Source organism: Loxodonta africana, chromosome 13 (assembly GCF_030014295.1).
Source record: "Loxodonta africana isolate mLoxAfr1 chromosome 13, mLoxAfr1.hap2, whole genome shotgun sequence".
In the NCBI taxonomy this organism is placed as follows: domain Eukaryota; kingdom Metazoa; phylum Chordata; class Mammalia; order Proboscidea; family Elephantidae; genus Loxodonta; species Loxodonta africana.
In genome coordinates, this window is record NC_087354.1 from 363,087 (window position 1) to 383,185 (window position 20,099).

General features: G+C 49.4%; 12 non-coding genes across 12 annotated transcripts; all 12 read right to left on the reverse strand.

The window, feature by feature from the left end:
- Window positions 1–1,026: 1,026 nt before the first annotated feature.
- Window positions 1,027–1,107, reverse strand: LOC135227353 (small nucleolar RNA SNORD115). The gene has a single exon (XR_010317519.1). It is a non-coding gene; the product is annotated as a small nucleolar RNA SNORD115 (small nucleolar RNA).
- A 1,618-nt stretch (window positions 1,108–2,725) lies between these two features.
- On the reverse strand, window positions 2,726–2,803 carry LOC135227449 (small nucleolar RNA SNORD115). Its single transcript, XR_010317614.1, has one exon. It is a non-coding gene; the product is annotated as a small nucleolar RNA SNORD115 (small nucleolar RNA).
- A 1,618-nt stretch (window positions 2,804–4,421) lies between these two features.
- On the reverse strand, window positions 4,422–4,502 carry LOC135227354 (small nucleolar RNA SNORD115). The gene has a single exon (XR_010317520.1). It is a non-coding gene; the product is annotated as a small nucleolar RNA SNORD115 (small nucleolar RNA).
- A 1,618-nt stretch (window positions 4,503–6,120) lies between these two features.
- On the reverse strand, window positions 6,121–6,198 carry LOC135227450 (small nucleolar RNA SNORD115). Its single transcript, XR_010317615.1, has one exon. It is a non-coding gene; the product is annotated as a small nucleolar RNA SNORD115 (small nucleolar RNA).
- Window positions 6,199–7,813: 1,615 nt separating this feature from the next.
- Window positions 7,814–7,894, reverse strand: LOC135227355 (small nucleolar RNA SNORD115). Its single transcript, XR_010317522.1, has one exon. It is a non-coding gene; the product is annotated as a small nucleolar RNA SNORD115 (small nucleolar RNA).
- A 1,618-nt stretch (window positions 7,895–9,512) lies between these two features.
- LOC135227451 (small nucleolar RNA SNORD115) lies at window positions 9,513–9,590 on the reverse strand. Its single transcript, XR_010317616.1, has one exon. It is a non-coding gene; the product is annotated as a small nucleolar RNA SNORD115 (small nucleolar RNA).
- Window positions 9,591–11,208: 1,618 nt separating this feature from the next.
- On the reverse strand, window positions 11,209–11,289 carry LOC135227356 (small nucleolar RNA SNORD115). The gene has a single exon (XR_010317523.1). It is a non-coding gene; the product is annotated as a small nucleolar RNA SNORD115 (small nucleolar RNA).
- A 1,618-nt stretch (window positions 11,290–12,907) lies between these two features.
- LOC135227452 (small nucleolar RNA SNORD115) lies at window positions 12,908–12,985 on the reverse strand. The gene has a single exon (XR_010317617.1). It is a non-coding gene; the product is annotated as a small nucleolar RNA SNORD115 (small nucleolar RNA).
- Window positions 12,986–14,603: 1,618 nt separating this feature from the next.
- On the reverse strand, window positions 14,604–14,684 carry LOC135227357 (small nucleolar RNA SNORD115). Its single transcript, XR_010317524.1, has one exon. It is a non-coding gene; the product is annotated as a small nucleolar RNA SNORD115 (small nucleolar RNA).
- Window positions 14,685–16,302: 1,618 nt separating this feature from the next.
- LOC135227453 (small nucleolar RNA SNORD115) lies at window positions 16,303–16,380 on the reverse strand. Its single transcript, XR_010317618.1, has one exon. It is a non-coding gene; the product is annotated as a small nucleolar RNA SNORD115 (small nucleolar RNA).
- A 1,618-nt stretch (window positions 16,381–17,998) lies between these two features.
- On the reverse strand, window positions 17,999–18,079 carry LOC135227358 (small nucleolar RNA SNORD115). Its single transcript, XR_010317525.1, has one exon. It is a non-coding gene; the product is annotated as a small nucleolar RNA SNORD115 (small nucleolar RNA).
- A 1,618-nt stretch (window positions 18,080–19,697) lies between these two features.
- On the reverse strand, window positions 19,698–19,775 carry LOC135227454 (small nucleolar RNA SNORD115). Its single transcript, XR_010317619.1, has one exon. It is a non-coding gene; the product is annotated as a small nucleolar RNA SNORD115 (small nucleolar RNA).
- Window positions 19,776–20,099: the final 324 nt, after the last annotated feature.

Sequence of the window (20,099 nt, forward strand, 5' to 3'; positions counted from 1 at the left end):
TTGTTAAAATTGCCACAGTCCTTCAACGCTTTCATTTCACCACTGAGCCATGGAGAGACACAATCGAATCTACCTCAGGCCCCAATAATCCCCAGAGAGGGAACACATCTCCTCCCGTATATCAAGCATCAGAGGATCCCGTGGGGCACACGGAAAAGGAGTTCTATGGAATCTCTACAAGATTCCAAAGATCTGTCAAGAAAATGATCTTTCCACATGTGGAAGGCAGCAGTTATGCCTGCATTGCCTGATTAGACTGTCAGCAGATCCTGACCTCCTGTGGTATGAACCTGAAACTAGTCATGACGCTCGCGACCCACGTACCGAATGGTATTGAGCCTGGCATTAGCTTTTTGACTCAGATAGTGGTGCTGCTGCCTTTTCTTGAATGCTACAGCGAGGTGTCAGGCTACTCCAGTCTTCATCCAATACCAAGATGTCTGGGAAAGAGGCCCTGGAGATCCTAAGAGTCCAGTCGCAACTGACACAGGCTTTCAACTAGGGCAAGTCTCTCTGGTTTCTCCAGTAGAGCTGCTACACACTCCCATCCCGTAAAGAGTTGAGAGTTGAAAATATTCTCAAACTTCCGTAGGCATACCCGACTGGGAACCGGACTAGCAAAAATTACTCAAGTGGAAATTCTTCTAGGTTCCTGTGCTTCCTAACTATCCACCCGTGCATATCACCGCCACTTGGTCAATCGGTCAGGTCAAGCTCAAAGCAGGGGACACGTCTCAGCTTTTCCACAAAACCCGACTGCCTCTTGGGCTCCATTTTCACTTGTCTAAGTGTCACCAGAGACAAGGGAAAACCGCCGTCATTCACTCACCTTGAGTTCTTTCGGTGGTGAATCTCCTGAAAGCAGGTCTTTCGAAATGACAGAAAAAGACGAAAAGAGCCAAGGAATCAGCATGACCAAAATCGGTCAGGGAGGAGTTTTTGATCACTTGGTGGAGGAAAAAGGGATCCAAATGGGGGTCCCCTCTAAAGCAGATCATTAACGTTAGGGAAAAGGAGTTTCTCTCTGGGCCTCAGCGGGATCCTATTGAGCATGATTTTTATGTCATCATCTCTCTTCGAGACAAGTTGAGGTGTCTTCGTTGACCCGAGACATCTCAATCCCCGGGAGAAATCACCTGAGTCTTCAAGTTCCTCACCACCGATATCGTCCATCCAGCCCGCAATCACGCAGGATGAGAAGGTTCGCACATCCTCTTCCGGTTTCCCGGGGAGTAGCTTGACCCTCATGAAAGCAGGAAAACAGGCTTCGACCTTGCAATCCTTTGAGGAAGGGCAAAGAAGTAAGTCAGACATCAGACGAGAGACATTCATTGCCTAACAGCTATGCTTTTTCCACATATAGCCCAAAAGAGGGACGAAATCAAGACACACACTTCTCGCCCATTAGTGAGACTGCTGACCCTTGACAGAAAGGCAGACACGTGCCAGATCAAGACAAGGCATAGAGGACTCCGAATGGAGAAAAGTACTCAGGAAGTCCCAGCCAAGAACAGGCTATTCATTTGATCAGCCCCGGCTTATGTCTACGAGGAAGCCGAATCTGTGTCCACAGGCACGGATCCGTGCACGAGCACTTCCAGGAAATGACATCCAAGGGTTCCCAAAACTGGGGATTTTCAAATGAGCTGTGGGACACTCGGAAGAGGGCTTTCACCAAGAATTTGGCCCCAAATTCAACTAGGCATTTCCAGAGTTTGATTTCACCCTTGTGCCATGGAGAGACACAGTCCAGGCCACCTCATTCCCAAAGAATGGGAACACAGGGAACACATCTCCTCCTGTTTATCAACCATCAGAGGATTCCTTGGCACAAAGAGAGCAGGAGTCTTATGGAACCTCTACAGGATTCCAACGAACTCTGTAGGAACACTGATCTCTGCACATGTGCAAGGCAGCACTTACGCCTGCTTTCACTGTCTAGAGCTCCAGGGAAACATGACCTCCTGTGGCATCAACCTGAAAGTGCTCCTGACCCTCGTGTCCCCTTCACACCTGGCATCGACCCTGACTTTAGATTTTCTATGCAGTTATCTGTGCAGCTACCTTTACTTGAAAGCTGGAGCCAGCTATCAGACTACTGAGTCGCTCATCCAATTTCAAGATTCACGGGAAAAGCGTCCCGCAAATCCTGCGAGTCCAGCCGCAACTGACACACGCTTTCAATTACAGCAAGTTGACCAGTCTCCTGTAGAGCTCTGGGCCATTCACATCTCATAAATATCTTGGGAAAATACATTGTTCTAATTGGCCGTTTCTCCCATTTCGGTAGGCCCTATCGGACTTGGACCCAGGCTATCGCAGACGACTCCAGCGCACATGTTTCAGCATTCTCTGATTCCTAAGTATCCACCCACGCACATCACCGCCACTTAGTCAACCAGGCAAGGTCAAGCAAACACCAGGGGACATGCCTCAGCCTTGTCAGCAAACCCTACTGCCTTTTGCGGTGTATCCTCACTTGCCTAAGTGTCAGATGGGGCCAGGGCAAATCACGGGAAATCCCTCACCTTTTGTCCTCGCAACGGTGAACTCCTCGGAGGCAGGTTGTGCTAAAGGACACAAAAAGAGGAAAAGAGCCAAGGAATCAGCCTGACCAAAATCGGCCACCCAGGTCTTTTGGATTACTTGGTGCAGGTGAAAGAAATCAAAATGGGAGTCCGCTCTAAAGAAGATCTGGAAGGCTGGGCCAAAGGACTTTCCCACAGGGCCTCAGCATAACCTCTCTGAGCATGATTTTTAGGTCATCATCTCTCTTCCAGACAGATTATGTCATCATTGACCCCAGCCATATCACTCCCCAGGAAAAATCCCCTGAGACCTGAAGATGCTTACCACAAATGTCTTCCTTCCACCCAGGAAGGACAGTGGATGAGAGCGTTCACACATCATCTTCCAGTTTCCCGGGCAGTTGGCTTGACCCCCATGAAAGCGGCACAAGAGACATCGACCTCACTAACCCTTTGAAAAGGGGAAATCAGTAAGACAGAGATCCCAGAAGAGAAACTCACTTCCCTAAGGCTAGGCTTTCAGCCAGACATTCGCGAACACATGGACAAAATCAAGACAGCCATTTGCAACCCGCTGGGGAGTCTGCTGACCCATGACAGCAGGAGAGAATCATGCAATATTCAGAAGAAGGCAGAGAGGTCTCTGGATGTAGCACAAATTTACAGGAGGACCCAGGCAAAAGGAGCCTTTGCCATTGCTTAAGCCTGACTGATGTGTTGAAGGCAGCCAACTATGCGTCCACGGGCACTGTCCAATGTGTGCGGACTCCCGGGAAATGGCACCCAAGAGTCCCCAGCACCGGGGGATCTTCAAATCAGCTGGAGGACATTTGGAAAAGAATAGCTTTCCAAGAATTCTGCCAACACTTGTTAAAATTGCCACAGTCCTTCAACGCTTTCATTTCACCACTGAGCCATGGAGAGACACAATCGAATCTACCTCAGGCCCCAATAATCCCCAGAGAGGGAACACATCTCCTCCCGTATATCAAGCATCAGAGGATCCCGTGGGGCACACGGAAAAGGAGTTCTATGGAATCTCTACAAGATTCCAAAGATCTGTCAAGAAAATGATCTTTCCACATGTGGAAGGCAGCAGTTATGCCTGCATTGCCTGATTAGACTGTCAGCAGATCCTGACCTCCTGTGGTATGAACCTGAAACTAGTCATGACGCTCGCGACCCACGTACCGAATGGTATTGAGCCTGGCATTAGCTTTTTGACTCAGATAGTGGTGCTGCTGCCTTTTCTTGAATGCTACAGCGAGGTGTCAGGCTACTCCAGTCTTCATCCAATACCAAGATGTCTGGGAAAGAGGCCCTGGAGATCCTAAGAGTCCAGTCGCAACTGACACAGGCTTTCAACTAGGGCAAGTCTCTCTGGTTTCTCCAGTAGAGCTGCTACACACTCCCATCCCGTAAAGAGTTGAGAGTTGAAAATATTCTCAAACTTCCGTAGGCATACCCGACTGGGAACCGGACTAGCAAAAATTACTCAAGTGGAAATTCTTCTAGGTTCCTGTGCTTCCTAACTATCCACCCGTGCATATCACCGCCACTTGGTCAATCGGTCAGGTCAAGCTCAAAGCAGGGGACACGTCTCAGCTTTTCCACAAAACCCGACTGCCTCTTGGGCTCCATTTTCACTTGTCTAAGTGTCACCAGAGACAAGGGAAAACCGCCGTCATTCACTCACCTTGAGTTCTTTCGGTGGTGAATCTCCTGAAAGCAGGTCTTTCGAAATGACAGAAAAAGACGAAAAGAGCCAAGGAATCAGCATGACCAGAATCGGTCAGGGAGGAGTTTTTGATCACTTGGTGGAGGAAAAAGGGATCCAAATGGGGGTCCCCTCTAAAGCAGATCATTAACGTTAGGGAAAAGGAGTTTCTCTCTGGGCCTCAGCGGGATCCTATTGAGCATGATTTTTATGTCATCATCTCTCTTCGAGACAAGTTGAGGTGTCTTCGTTGACCCGAGACATCTCAATCTCCGGGAGAAATCACCTGAGTCTTCAAGTTCCTCACCACCGATATCGTCCATCCAGCCCGCAATCACGCAGGATGAGAAGGTTCGCACATCCTCTTCCGGTTTCCCGGGGAGTAGCTTGACCCTCATGAAAGCAGGAAAACAGGCTTCGACCTTGCAATCCTTTGAGGAAGGGCAAAGAAGTAAGTCAGACATCAGACGAGAGACATTCATTGCCTAACAGCTATGCTTTTTCCACATATAGCCCAAAAGAGGGACGAAATCAAGACACACACTTCTCGCCCATTAGTGAGACTGCTGACCCTTGACAGAAAGGCAGACGCGTGCCAGATCAAGACAAGGCATAGAGGACTCCGAATGGAGAAAAGTACTCAGGAAGTCCCAGCCAAGAACAGGCTATTCATTTGATCAGCCCCGGCTAATGTCTACGAGGAAGCCGAATCTGTGTCCACAGGCACGGATCCGTGCACGAGCACTTCCAGGAAATGACATCCAAGGGTTCCCAAAACTGGGGATCTTCAAATGAGCTGTGGGACACTCGGAAGAGGGCTTTCACCAAGAATTTGGCCCCAAATTCAACTAGGCATTTCCAGAGTTTGATTTCACCCTTGTGCCATGGAGAGACACAGTCCAGGCCACCTCATTCCCAAAGAATGGGAACACAGGGAACACATCTCCTCCTGTTTATCAACCATCAGAGGATTCCTTGGCACAAAGAGAGCAGGAGTCTTATGGAACCTCTACAGGATTCCAACGAACTCTGTAGGAACACTGATCTCTGCACATGTGCAAGGCAGCACTTACGCCTGCTTTCACTGTCTAGAGCTCCAGGGAAACATGACCTCCTGTGGCATCAACCTGAAAGTGCTCCTGACCCTCGTGTCCCCTTCACACCTGGCATCGACCCTGACTTTAGATTTTCTATGCAGTTATCTGTGCAGCTACCTTTACTTGAAAGCTGGAGCCAGCTATCAGACTACTGAGTCGCTCATCCAATTTCAAGATTCACGGGAAAAGCGCCCCGCAAATCCTGCGAGTCCAGCCGCAACTGACACACGCTTTCAATTACAGCAAGTTGACCAGTCTCCTGTAGAGCTCTGGGCCATTCACATCTCATAAATATCTTGGGAAAATACATTGTTCTAGTTGGCCGTTTCTCCCATTTCGGTAGGCCCTATCGGACTTGGACCCAGGCTATCGCAGACGACTCCAGCGCACATGTTTCAGCATTCTCTGATTCCTAAGTATCCACCCACGCACATCACCGCCACTTAGTCAACCAGGCAAGGTCAAGCAAACACCAGGGGACATGCCTCAGCCTTGTCAGCAAACCCTACTGCCTTTTGCGGTGTATCCTCACTTGCCTAAGTGTCAGATGGGGCCAGGGCAAATCACGGGAAATCCCTCACCTTTTGTCCTCGCAACGGTGAACTCCTCGGAGGCAGGTTGTGCTAAAGGACACAAAAAGAGGAAAAGAGCCAAGGAATCAGCCTGACCAAAATCGGCCACCCAGGTCTTTTGGATTACTTGGTGCAGGTGAAAGAAATCAAAATGGGAGTCCGCTCTAAAGAAGATCTGGAAGGCTGGGCCAAAGGACTTTCCCACAGGGCCTCAGCATAACCTCTCTGAGCATGATTTTTAGGTCATCATCTCTCTTCCAGACAGATTATGTCATCATTGACCCCAGCCATATCACTCCCCAGGAAAAATCCCCTGAGACCTGAAGATGCTTACCACAAATGTCTTCCTTCCACCCAGGAAGGACAGTGGATGAGAGCGTTCACACATCATCTTCCAGTTTCCCGGGCAGTTGGCTTGACCCCCATGAAAGCGGCACAAGAGACATCGACCTCACTAACCCTTTGAAAAGGGGAAATCAGTAAGACAGAGATCCCAGAAGAGAAACTCACTTCCCTAAGGCTAGGCTTTCAGCCAGACATTCGCGAACACATGGACAAAATCAAGACAGCCATTTGCAACCCGCTGGGGAGTCTGCTGACCCATGACAGCAGGAGAGAATCATGCAATATTCAGAAGAAGGCAGAGAGGTCTGATGTAGCAGAAATTTACAGGAGGACCCAGGCAAAAGGAGCCTTTGCCATTGCTTAAGCCTGACTGATGTGTTGAAGGCAGCCAACTATGCGTCCACGGGCACTGTCCAATGTGTGCGGACTCCCGGGAAATGGCACCCAAGAGTCCCCAGCACCGGGGGATCTTCAAATCAGCTGGAGGACATTTGGAAAAGAATAGCTTTCCAAGAATTCTGCCAACACTTGTTAAAATTGCCACAGTCCTTCAACGCTTTCATTTCACCACTGAGCCATGGAGAGACACAATCGAATCTACCTCAGGCCCCAATAATCCCCAGAGAGGGAACACATCTCCTCCCGTATATCAAGCATCAGAGGATCCCGTGGGGCACACGGAAAAGGAGTTCTATGGAATCTCTACAAGATTCCAAAGATCTGTCAAGAAAATGATCTTTCCACATGTGGAAGGCAGCAGTTATGCCTGCATTGCCTGATTAGACTGTCAGCAGATCCTGACCTCCTGTGGTATGAACCTGAAACTAGTCATGACGCTCGCGACCCACGTACCGAATGGTATTGAGCCTGGCATTAGCTTTTTGACTCAGATAGTGGTGCTGCTGCCTTTTCTTGAATGCTACAGCGAGGTGTCAGGCTACTCCAGTCTTCATCCAATACCAAGATGTCTGGGAAAGAGGCCCTGGAGATCCTAAGAGTCCAGTCGCAACTGACACAGGCTTTCAACTAGGGCAAGTCTCTCTGGTTTCTCCAGTAGAGCTGCTACACACTCCCATCCCGTAAAGAGTTGAGAGTTGAAAATATTCTCAAACTTCCGTAGACATACCCGACTGGGAACCGGACTAGCAAAAATTACTCAAGTGGAAATTCTTCTAGGTTCCTGTGCTTCCTAACTATCCACCCGTGCATATCACCGCCACTTGGTCAATCGGTCAGGTCAAGCTCAAAGCAGGGGACACGTCTCAGCTTTTCCACAAAACCCGACTGCCTCTTGGGCTCCATTTTCACTTGTCTAAGTGTCACCAGAGACAAGGGAAAACCGCCGTCATTCACTCACCTTGAGTTCTTTCGGTGGTGAATCTCCTGAAAGCAGGTCTTTCGAAATGACAGAAAAAGACGAAAAGAGCCAAGGAATCAGCATGACCAGAATCGGTCAGGGAGGAGTTTTTGATCACTTGGTGGAGGAAAAAGGGATCCAAACGGGGGTCCCCTCTAAAGCAGATCATTAACGTTAGGGAAAAGGAGTTTCTCTCTGGGCCTCAGCGGGATCCTATTGAGCATGATTTTTATGTCATCATCTCTCTTCGAGACAAGTTGAGGTGTCTTCGTTGACCCGAGACATCTCAATCCCCGGGAGAAATCACCTGAGTCTTCAAGTTCCTCACCACCGATATCGTCCATCCAGCCCGCAATCACGCAGGATGAGAAGGTTCGCACATCCTCTTCCGGTTTCCCGGGGAGTAGCTTGACCCTCATGAAAGCAGGAAAACAGGCTTCGACCTTGCAATCCTTTGAGGAAGGGCAAAGAAGTAAGTCAGACATCAGACGAGAGACATTCATTGCCTAACAGCTATGCTTTTTCCACATATAGCCCAAAAGAGGGACGAAATCAAGACACACACTTCTCGCCCATTAGTGAGACTGCTGACCCTTGACAGAAAGGCAGACGCGTGCCAGATCAAGACAAGGCATAGAGGACTCCGAATGGAGAAAAGTACTCAGGAAGTCCCAGCCAAGAACAGGCTATTCATTTGATCAGCCCCGGCTAATGTCTACGAGGAAGCCGAATCTGTGTCCACAGGCACGGATCCGTGCACGAGCACTTCCAGGAAATGACATCCAAGGGTTCCCAAAACTGGGGATCTTCAAATGAGCTGTGGGACACTCGGAAGAGGGCTTTCACCAAGAATTTGGCCCCAAATTCAACTAGGCATTTCCAGAGTTTGATTTCACCCTTGTGCCATGGAGAGACACAGTCCAGGCCACCTCCTTCCCAAAGAATGGGAACACAGGGAACACATCTCCTCCTGTTTATCAACCATCAGAGGATTCCTTGGCACAAAGAGAGCAGGAGTCTTATGGAACCTCTACAGGATTCCAACGAACTCTGTAGGAACACTGATCTCTGCACATGTGCAAGGCAGCACTTACGCCTGCTTTCACTGTCTAGAGCTCCAGGGAAACATGACCTCCTGTGGCATCAACCTGAAAGTGCTCCTGACCCTCGTGTCCCCTTCACACCTGGCATCGACCCTGACTTTAGATTTTCTATGCAGTTATCTGTGCAGCTACCTTTACTTGAAAGCTGGAGCCAGCTATCAGACTACTGAGTCGCTCATCCAATTTCAAGATTCACGGGAAAAGCGTCCCGCAAATCCTGCGAGTCCAGCCGCAACTGACACACGCTTTCAATTACAGCAAGTTGACCAGTCTCCTGTAGAGCTCTGGGCCATTCACATCTCCTAAATATCTTGGGAAAATACATTGTTCTAGTTGGCCGTTTCTCCCATTTCGGTAGGCCCTATCGGACTTGGACCCAGGCTATCGCAGACGACTCCAGCGCACATGTTTCAGCATTCTCTGATTCCTAAGTATCCACCCACGCACATCACCGCCACTTAGTCAACCAGGCAAGGTCAAGCAAACACCAGGGGACATGCCTCAGCCTTGTCAGCAAACCCTACTGCCTTTTGCGGTGTATCCTCACTTGCCTAAGTGTCAGATGGGGCCAGGGCAAATCACGGGAAATCCCTCACCTTTTGTCCTCGCAACGGTGAACTCCTCGGAGGCAGGTTGTGCTAAAGGACACAAAAAGAGGAAAAGAGCCAAGGAATCAGCCTGACCAAAATCGGCCACCCAGGTCTTTTGGATTACTTGGTGCAGGTGAAAGAAATCAAAATGGGAGTCCGCTCTAAAGAAGATCTGGAAGGCTGGGCCAAAGGACTTTCCCACAGGGCCTCAGCATAACCTCTCTGAGCATGATTTTTAGGTCATCATCTCTCTTCCAGACAGATTATGTCATCATTGACCCCAGCCATATCACTCCCCAGGAAAAATCCCCTGAGACCTGAAGATGCTTACCACAAATGTCTTCCTTCCACCCAGGAAGGACAGTGGATGAGAGCGTTCACACATCATCTTCCAGTTTCCCGGGCAGTTGGCTTGACCCCCATGAAAGCGGCACAAGAGACATCGACCTCACTAACCCTTTGAAAAGGGGAAATCAGTAAGACAGAGATCCCAGAAGAGAAACTCACTTCCCTAAGGCTAGGCTTTCAGCCAGACATTCGCGAACACATGGACAAAATCAAGACAGCCATTTGCAACCCGCTGGGGAGTCTGCTGACCCATGACAGCAGGAGAGAATCATGCAATATTCAGAAGAAGGCAGAGAGGTCTCTGGATGTAGCACAAATTTACAGGAGGACCCAGGCAAAAGGAGCCTTTGCCATTGCTTAAGCCTGACTGATGTGTTGAAGGCAGCCAACTATGCGTCCACGGGCACTGTCCAATGTGTGCGGACTCCCGGGAAATGGCACCCAAGAGTCCCCAGCACCGGGGGATCTTCAAATCAGCTGGAGGACATTTGGAAAAGAATAGCTTTCCAAGAATTCTGCCAACACTTGTTAAAATTGCCACAGTCCTTCAACGCTTTCATTTCACCACTGAGCCATGGAGAGACACAATCGAATCTACCTCAGGCCCCAATAATCCCCAGAGAGGGAACACATCTCCTCCCGTATATCAAGCATCAGAGGATCCCGTGGGGCACACGGAAAAGGAGTTCTATGGAATCTCTACAAGATTCCAAAGATCTGTCAAGAAAATGATCTTTCCACATGTGGAAGGCAGCAGTTATGCCTGCATTGCCTGATTAGACTGTCAGCAGATCCTGACCTCCTGTGGTATGAACCTGAAACTAGTCATGACGCTCGCGACCCACGTACCGAATGGTATTGAGCCTGGCATTAGCTTTTTGACTCAGATAGTGGTGCTGCTGCCTTTTCTTGAATGCTACAGCGAGGTGTCAGGCTACTCCAGTCTTCATCCAATACCAAGATGTCTGGGAAAGAGGCCCTGGAGATCCTAAGAGTCCAGTCGCAACTGACACAGGCTTTCAACTAGGGCAAGTCTCTCTGGTTTCTCCAGTAGAGCTGCTACACACTCCCATCCCGTAAAGAGTTGAGAGTTGAAAATATTCTCAAACTTCCGTAGACATACCCGACTGGGAACCGGACTAGCAAAAATTACTCAAGTGGAAATTCTTCTAGGTTCCTGTGCTTCCTAACTATCCACCCGTGCATATCACCGCCACTTGGTCAATCGGTCAGGTCAAGCTCAAAGCAGGGGACACGTCTCAGCTTTTCCACAAAACCCGACTGCCTCTTGGGCTCCATTTTCACTTGTCTAAGTGTCACCAGAGACAAGGGAAAACCGCCGTCATTCACTCACCTTGAGTTCTTTCGGTGGTGAATCTCCTGAAAGCAGGTCTTTCGAAATGACAGAAAAAGACGAAAAGAGCCAAGGAATCAGCATGACCAGAATCGGTCAGGGAGGAGTTTTTGATCACTTGGTGGAGGAAAAAGGGATCCAAACGGGGGTCCCCTCTAAAGCAGATCATTAACGTTAGGGAAAAGGAGTTTCTCTCTGGGCCTCAGCGGGATCCTATTGAGCATGATTTTTATGTCATCATCTCTCTTCGAGACAAGTTGAGGTGTCTTCGTTGACCCGAGACATCTCAATCCCCGGGAGAAATCACCTGAGTCTTCAAGTTCCTCACCACCGATATCGTCCATCCAGCCCGCAATCACGCAGGATGAGAAGGTTCGCACATCCTCTTCCGGTTTCCCGGGGAGTAGCTTGACCCTCATGAAAGCAGGAAAACAGGCTTCGACCTTGCAATCCTTTGAGGAAGGGCAAAGAAGTAAGTCAGACATCAGACGAGAGACATTCATTGCCTAACAGCTATGCTTTTTCCACATATAGCCCAAAAGAGGGACGAAATCAAGACACACACTTCTCGCCCATTAGTGAGACTGCTGACCCTTGACAGAAAGGCAGACGCGTGCCAGATCAAGACAAGGCATAGAGGACTCCGAATGGAGAAAAGTACTCAGGAAGTCCCAGCCAAGAACAGGCTATTCATTTGATCAGCCCCGGCTAATGTCTACGAGGAAGCCGAATCTGTGTCCACAGGCACGGATCCGTGCACGAGCACTTCCAGGAAATGACATCCAAGGGTTCCCAAAACTGGGGATCTTCAAATGAGCTGTGGGACACTCGGAAGAGGGCTTTCACCAAGAATTTGGCCCCAAATTCAACTAGGCATTTCCAGAGTTTGATTTCACCCTTGTGCCATGGAGAGACACAGTCCAGGCCACCTCCTTCCCAAAGAATGGGAACACAGGGAACACATCTCCTCCTGTTTATCAACCATCAGAGGATTCCTTGGCACAAAGAGAGCAGGAGTCTTATGGAACCTCTACAGGATTCCAACGAACTCTGTAGGAACACTGATCTCTGCACATGTGCAAGGCAGCACTTACGCCTGCTTTCACTGTCTAGAGCTCCAGGGAAACATGACCTCCTGTGGCATCAACCTGAAAGTGCTCCTGACCCTCGTGTCCCCTTCACACCTGGCATCGACCCTGACTTTAGATTTTCTATGCAGTTATCTGTGCAGCTACCTTTACTTGAAAGCTGGAGCCAGCTATCAGACTACTGAGTCGCTCATCCAATTTCAAGATTCACGGGAAAAGCGTCCCGCAAATCCTGCGAGTCCAGCCGCAACTGACACACGCTTTCAATTACAGCAAGTTGACCAGTCTCCTGTAGAGCTCTGGGCCATTCACATCTCCTAAATATCTTGGGAAAATACATTGTTCTAGTTGGCCGTTTCTCCCATTTCGGTAGGCCCTATCGGACTTGGACCCAGGCTATCGCAGACGACTCCAGCGCACATGTTTCAGCATTCTCTGATTCCTAAGTATCCACCCACGCACATCACCGCCACTTAGTCAACCAGGCAAGGTCAAGCAAACACCAGGGGACATGCCTCAGCCTTGTCAGCAAACCCTACTGCCTTTTGCGGTGTATCCTCACTTGCCTAAGTGTCAGATGGGGCCAGGGCAAATCACGGGAAATCCCTCACCTTTTGTCCTCGCAACGGTGAACTCCTCGGAGGCAGGTTGTGCTAAAGGACACAAAAAGAGGAAAAGAGCCAAGGAATCAGCCTGACCAAAATCGGCCACCCAGGTCTTTTGGATTACTTGGTGCAGGTGAAAGAAATCAAAATGGGAGTCCGCTCTAAAGAAGATCTGGAAGGCTGGGCCAAAGGACTTTCCCACAGGGCCTCAGCATAACCTCTCTGAGCATGATTTTTAGGTCATCATCTCTCTTCCAGACAGATTATGTCATCATTGACCCCAGCCATATCACTCCCCAGGAAAAATCCCCTGAGACCTGAAGATGCTTACCACAAATGTCTTCCTTCCACCCAGGAAGGACAGTGGATGAGAGCGTTCACACATCATCTTCCAGTTTCCCGGGCAGTTGGCTTGACCCCCATGAAAGCGGCACAAGAGACATCGACCTCACTAACCCTTTGAAAAGGGGAAATCAGTAAGACAGAGATCCCAGAAGAGAAACTCACTTCCCTAAGGCTAGGCTTTCAGCCAGACATTCGCGAACACATGGACAAAATCAAGACAGCCATTTGCAACCCGCTGGGGAGTCTGCTGACCCATGACAGCAGGAGAGAATCATGCAATATTCAGAAGAAGGCAGAGAGGTCTCTGGATGTAGCACAAATTTACAGGAGGACCCAGGCAAAAGGAGCCTTTGCCATTGCTTAAGCCTGACTGATGTGTTGAAGGCAGCCAACTATGCGTCCACGGGCACTGTCCAATGTGTGCGGACTCCCGGGAAATGGCACCCAAGAGTCCCCAGCACCGGGGGGTCTTCAAATCAGCTGGAGGACATTTGGAAAAGAATAGCTTTCCAAGAATTCTGCCAACACTTGTTAAAATTGCCACAGTCCTTCAACGCTTTCATTTCACCACTGAGCCATGGAGAGACACAATCGAATCTACCTCAGGCCCCAATAATCCCCAGAGAGGGAACACATCTCCTCCCGTATATCAAGCATCAGAGGATCCCGTGGGGCACACGGAAAAGGAGTTCTATGGAATCTCTACAAGATTCCAAAGATCTGTCAAGAAAATGATCTTTCCACATGTGGAAGGCAGCAGTTATGCCTGCATTGCCTGATTAGACTGTCAGCAGATCCTGACCTCCTGTGGTATGAACCTGAAACTAGTCATGACGCTCGCGACCCACGTACCGAATGGTATTGAGCCTGGCATTAGCTTTTTGACTCAGATAGTGGTGCTGCTGCCTTTTCTTGAATGCTACAGCGAGGTGTCAGGCTACTCCAGTCTTCATCCAATACCAAGATGTCTGGGAAAGAGGCCCTGGAGATCCTAAGAGTCCAGTCGCAACTGACACAGGCTTTCAACTAGGGCAAGTCTCTCTGGTTTCTCCAGTAGAGCTGCTACACACTCCCATCCCGTAAAGAGTTGAGAGTTGAAAATATTCTCAAACTTCCGTAGACATACCCGACTGGGAACCGGACTAGCAAAAATTACTCAAGTGGAAATTCTTCTAGGTTCCTGTGCTTCCTAACTATCCACCCGTGCATATCACCGCCACTTGGTCAATCGGTCAGGTCAAGCTCAAAGCAGGGGACACGTCTCAGCTTTTCCACAAAACCCGACTGCCTCTTGGGCTCCATTTTCACTTGTCTAAGTGTCACCAGAGACAAGGGAAAACCGCCGTCATTCACTCACCTTGAGTTCTTTCGGTGGTGAATCTCCTGAAAGCAGGTCTTTCGAAATGACAGAAAAAGACGAAAAGAGCCAAGGAATCAGCATGACCAGAATCGGTCAGGGAGGAGTTTTTGATCACTTGGTGGAGGAAAAAGGGATCCAAACGGGGGTCCCCTCTAAAGCAGATCATTAACGTTAGGGAAAAGGAGTTTCTCTCTGGGCCTCAGCGGGATCCTATTGAGCATGATTTTTATGTCATCATCTCTCTTCGAGACAAGTTGAGGTGTCTTCGTTGACCCGAGACATCTCAATCCCCGGGAGAAATCACCTGAGTCTTCAAGTTCCTCACCACCGATATCGTCCATCCAGCCCGCAATCACGCAGGATGAGAAGGTTCGCACATCCTCTTCCGGTTTCCCGGGGAGTAGCTTGACCCTCATGAAAGCAGGAAAACAGGCTTCGACCTTGCAATCCTTTGAGGAAGGGCAAAGAAGTAAGTCAGACATCAGACGAGAGACATTCATTGCCTAACAGCTATGCTTTTTCCACATATAGCCCAAAAGAGGGACGAAATCAAGACACACACTTCTCGCCCATTAGTGAGACTGCTGACCCTTGACAGAAAGGCAGACGCGTGCCAGATCAAGACAAGGCATAGAGGACTCCGAATGGAGAAAAGTACTCAGGAAGTCCCAGCCAAGAACAGGCTATTCATTTGATCAGCCCCGGCTAATGTCTACGAGGAAGCCGAATCTGTGTCCACAGGCACGGATCCGTGCACGAGCACTTCCAGGAAATGACATCCAAGGGTTCCCAAAACTGGGGATCTTCAAATGAGCTGTGGGACACTCGGAAGAGGGCTTTCACCAAGAATTTGGCCCCAAATTCAACTAGGCATTTCCAGAGTTTGATTTCACCCTTGTGCCATGGAGAGACACAGTCCAGGCCACCTCCTTCCCAAAGAATGGGAACACAGGGAACACATCTCCTCCTGTTTATCAACCATCAGAGGATTCCTTGGCACAAAGAGAGCAGGAGTCTTATGGAACCTCTACAGGATTCCAACGAACTCTGTGGGAACACTGATCTCTGCACATGTGCAAGGCAGCACTTACGCCTGCTTTCACTGTCTAGAGCTCCAGGGAAACATGACCTCCTGTGGCATCAACCTGAAAGTGCTCCTGACCCTCGTGTCCCCTTCACACCTGGCATCGACCCTGACTTTAGATTTTCTATGCAGTTATCTGTGCAGCTACCTTTACTTGAAAGCTGGAGCCAGCTATCAGACTACTGAGTCGCTCATCCAATTTCAAGATTCACGGGAAAAGCGTCCCGCAAATCCTGCGAGTCCAGCCGCAACTGACACACGCTTTCAATTACAGCAAGTTGACCAGTCTCCTGTAGAGCTCTGGGCCATTCACATCTCCTAAATATCTTGGGAAAATACATTGTTCTAGTTGGCCGTTTCTCCCATTTCGGTAGGCCCTATCGGACTTGGACCCAGGCTATCGCAGACGACTCCAGCGCACATGTTTCAGCATTCTCTGATTCCGAAGTATCCACCCACGCACATCACCGCCACTTAGTCAACCAGGCAAGGTCAAGCAAACACCAGGGGACATGCCTCAGCCTTGTCAGCAAACCCTACTGCCTTTTGCGGTGTATCCTCACTTGCCTAAGTGTCAGATGGGGCCAGGGCAAATCACGGGAAATCCCTCACCTTTTGTCCTCGCAACGGTGAACTCCTCGGAGGCAGGTTGTGCTAAAGGACACAAAAAGAGGAAAAGAGCCAAGGAATCAGCCTGACCAAAATCGGCCACCCAGGTCTTTTGGATTACTTGGTGCAGGTGAAAGAAATCAAAATGGGAGTCCGCTCTAAAGAAGATCTGGAAGGCTGGGCCAAAGGACTTTCCCACAGGGCCTCAGCATAACCTCTCTGAGCATGATTTTTAGGTCATCATCTCTCTTCCAGACAGATTATGTCATCATTGACCCCAGCCATATCACTCCCCAGGAAAAATCCCCTGAGACCTGAAGATGCTTACCACAAATGTCTTCCTTCCACCCAGGAAGGACAGTGGATGAGAGCGTTCACACATCATCTTCCAGTTTCCCGGGCAGTTGGCTTGACCCCCATGAAAGCGGCACAAGAGACATCGACCTCACTAACCCTTTGAAAAGGGGAAATCAGTAAGACAGAGATCCCAGAAGAGAAACTCACTTCCCTAAGGCTAGGCTTTCAGCCAGACATTCGCGAACACATGGACAAAATCAAGACAGCCATTTGCAACCCACTGGGGAGTCTGCTGACCCATGACAGCAGGAGAGAATCATGCAATATTCAGAAGAAGGCAGAGAGGTCTCTGGATGTAGCAGAAATTTACAGGAGGACCCAGGCAAAAGGAGCCTTTGCCATTGCTTAAGCCTGACTGATGTGTTGAAGGCAGCCAACTATGCGTCCACGGGCACTGTCCAATGTGTGCGGACTCCCGGGAAATGGCACCCAAGAGTCCCCAGCACCGGGGGATCTTCAAATCAGCTGGAGGACATTTGGAAAAGAATAGCTTTCCAAGAATTCTGCCAACACTTGTTAAAATTGCCACAGTCCTTCAACGCTTTCATTTCACCACTGAGCCATGGAGAGACACAATCGAATCTACCTCAGGCCCCAATAATCCCCAGAGAGGGAACACATCTCCTCCCGTATATCAAGCATCAGAGGATCCCGTGGGGCACACGGAAAAGGAGTTCTATGGAATCTCTACAAGATTCCAAAGATCTGTCAAGAAAATGATCTTTCCACATGTGGAAGGCAGCAGTTATGCCTGCATTGCCTGATTAGACTGTCAGCAGATCCTGACCTCCTGTGGTATGAACCTGAAACTAGTCATGACGCTCGCGACCCACGTACCGAATGGTATTGAGCCTGGCATTAGCTTTTTGACTCAGATAGTGGTGCTGCTGCCTTTTCTTGAATGCTACAGCGAGGTGTCAGGCTACTCCAGTCTTCATCCAATACCAAGATGTCTGGGAAAGAGGCCCTGGAGATCCTAAGAGTCCAGTCGCAACTGACACAGGCTTTCAACTAGGGCAAGTCTCTCTGGTTTCTCCAGTAGAGCTGCTACACACTCCCATCCCGTAAAGAGTTGAGAGTTGAAAATATTCTCAAACTTCCGTAGACATACCCGACTGGGAACCGGACTAGCAAAAATTACTCAAGTGGAAATTCTTCTAGGTTCCTGTGCTTCCTAACTATCCACCCGTGCATATCACCGCCACTTGGTCAATCGGTCAGGTCAAGCTCAAAGCAGGGGACACGTCTCAGCTTTTCCACAAAACCCGACTGCCTCTTGGGCTCCATTTTCACTTGTCTAAGTGTCACCAGAGACAAGGGAAAACCGCCGTCATTCACTCACCTTGAGTTCTTTCGGTGGTGAATCTCCTGAAAGCAGGTCTTTCGAAATGACAGAAAAAGACGAAAAGAGCCAAGGAATCAGCATGACCAGAATCGGTCAGGGAGGAGTTTTTGATCACTTGGTGGAGGAAAAAGGGATCCAAATGGGGGTCCCCTCTAAAGCAGATCATTAACGTTAGGGAAAAGGAGTTTCTCTCTGGGCCTCAGCGGGATCCTATTGAGCATGATTTTTATGTCATCATCTCTCTTCGAGACAAGTTGAGGTGTCTTCGTTGACCCGAGACATCTCAATCCCCGGGAGAAATCACCTGAGTCTTCAAGTTCCTCACCACCGATATCGTCCATCCAGCCCGCAATCACGCAGGATGAGAAGGTTCGCACATCCTCTTCCGGTTTCCCGGGGAGTAGCTTGACCCTCATGAAAGCAGGAAAACAGGCTTCGACCTTGCAATCCTTTGAGGAAGGGCAAAGAAGTAAGTCAGACATCAGACGAGAGACATTCATTGCCTAACAGCTATGCTTTTTCCACATATAGCCCAAAAGAGGGACGAAATCAAGACACACACTTCTCGCCCATTAGTGAGACTGCTGACCCTTGACAGAAAGGCAGACGCGTGCCAGATCAAGACAAGGCATAGAGGACTCCGAATGGAGAAAAGTACTCAGGAAGTCCCAGCCAAGAACAGGCTATTCATTTGATCAGCCCCGGCTAATGTCTACGAGGAAGCCGAATCTGTGTCCACAGGCACGGATCCGTGCACGAGCACTTCCAGGAAATGACATCCAAGGGTTCCCAAAACTGGGGATCTTCAAATGAGCTGTGGGACACTCGGAAGAGGGCTTTCACCAAGAATTTGGCCCCAAATTCAACTAGGCATTTCCAGAGTTTGATTTCACCCTTGTGCCATGGAGAGACACAGTCCAGGCCACCTCATTCCCAAAGAATGGGAACACAGGGAACACATCTCCTCCTGTTTATCAACCATCAGAGGATTCCTTGGCACAAAGAGAGCAGGAGTCTTATGGAACCTCTACAGGATTCCAACGAACTCTGTAGGAACACTGATCTCTGCACATGTGCAAGGCAGCACTTACGCCTGCTTTCACTGTCTAGAGCTCCAGGGAAACATGACCTCCTGTGGCATCAACCTGAAAGTGCTCCTGACCCTCGTGTCCCCTTCACACCTGGCATCGACCCTGACTTTAGATTTTCTATGCAGTTATCTGTGCAGCTACCTTTACTTGAAAGCTGGAGCCAGCTATCAGACTACTGAGTCGCTCATCCAATTTCAAGATTCACGGGAAAAGCGCCCCGCAAATCCTGCGAGTCCAGCCGCAACTGACACACGCTTTCAATTACAGCAAGTTGACCAGTCTCCTGTAGAGCTCTGGGCCATTCACATCTCCTAAATATCTTGGGAAAATACATTGTTCTAGTTGGCCGTTTCTCCCATTTCGGTAGGCCCTATCGGACTTGGACCCAGGCTATCGCAGACGACTCCAGCGCACATGTTTCAGCATTCTCTGATTCCTAAGTATCCACCCACGCACATCACCGCCACTTAGTCAACCAGGCAAGGTCAAGCAAACACCAGGGGACATGCCTCAGCCTTGTCAGCAAACCCTACTGCCTTTTGCGGTGTATCCTCACTTGCCTAAGTGTCAGATGGGGCCAGGGCAAATCACGGGAAATCCCTCACCTTTTGTCCTCGCAACGGTGAACTCCTCGGAGGCAGGTTGTGCTAAAGGACACAAAAAGAGGAAAAGAGCCAAGGAATCAGCCTGACCAAAATCGGCCACCCAGGTCTTTTGGATTACTTGGTGCAGGTGAAAGAAATCAAAATGGGAGTCTGCTCTAAAGAAGATCTGGAAGGCTGGGCCAAAGGACTTTCCCACAGGGCCTCAGCATAACCTCTCTGAGCATGATTTTTAGGTCATCATCTCTCTTCCAGACAGATTATGTCATCATTGACCCCAGCCATATCACTCCCCAGGAAAAATCCCCTGAGACCTGAAGATGCTTACCACAAATGTCTTCCTTCCACCCAGGAAGGACAGTGGATGAGAGCGTTCACACATCATCTTCCAGTTTCCCGGGCAGTTGGCTTGACCCCCATGAAAGCGGCACAAGAGACATCGACCTCACTAACCCTTTGAAAAGGGGAAATCAGTAAGACAGAGATCCCAGAAGAGAAACTCACTTCCCTAAGGCTAGGCTTTCAGCCAGACATTCGCGAACACATGGACAAAATCAAGACAGCCATTTGCAACCCGCTGGGGAGTCTGCTGACCCATGACA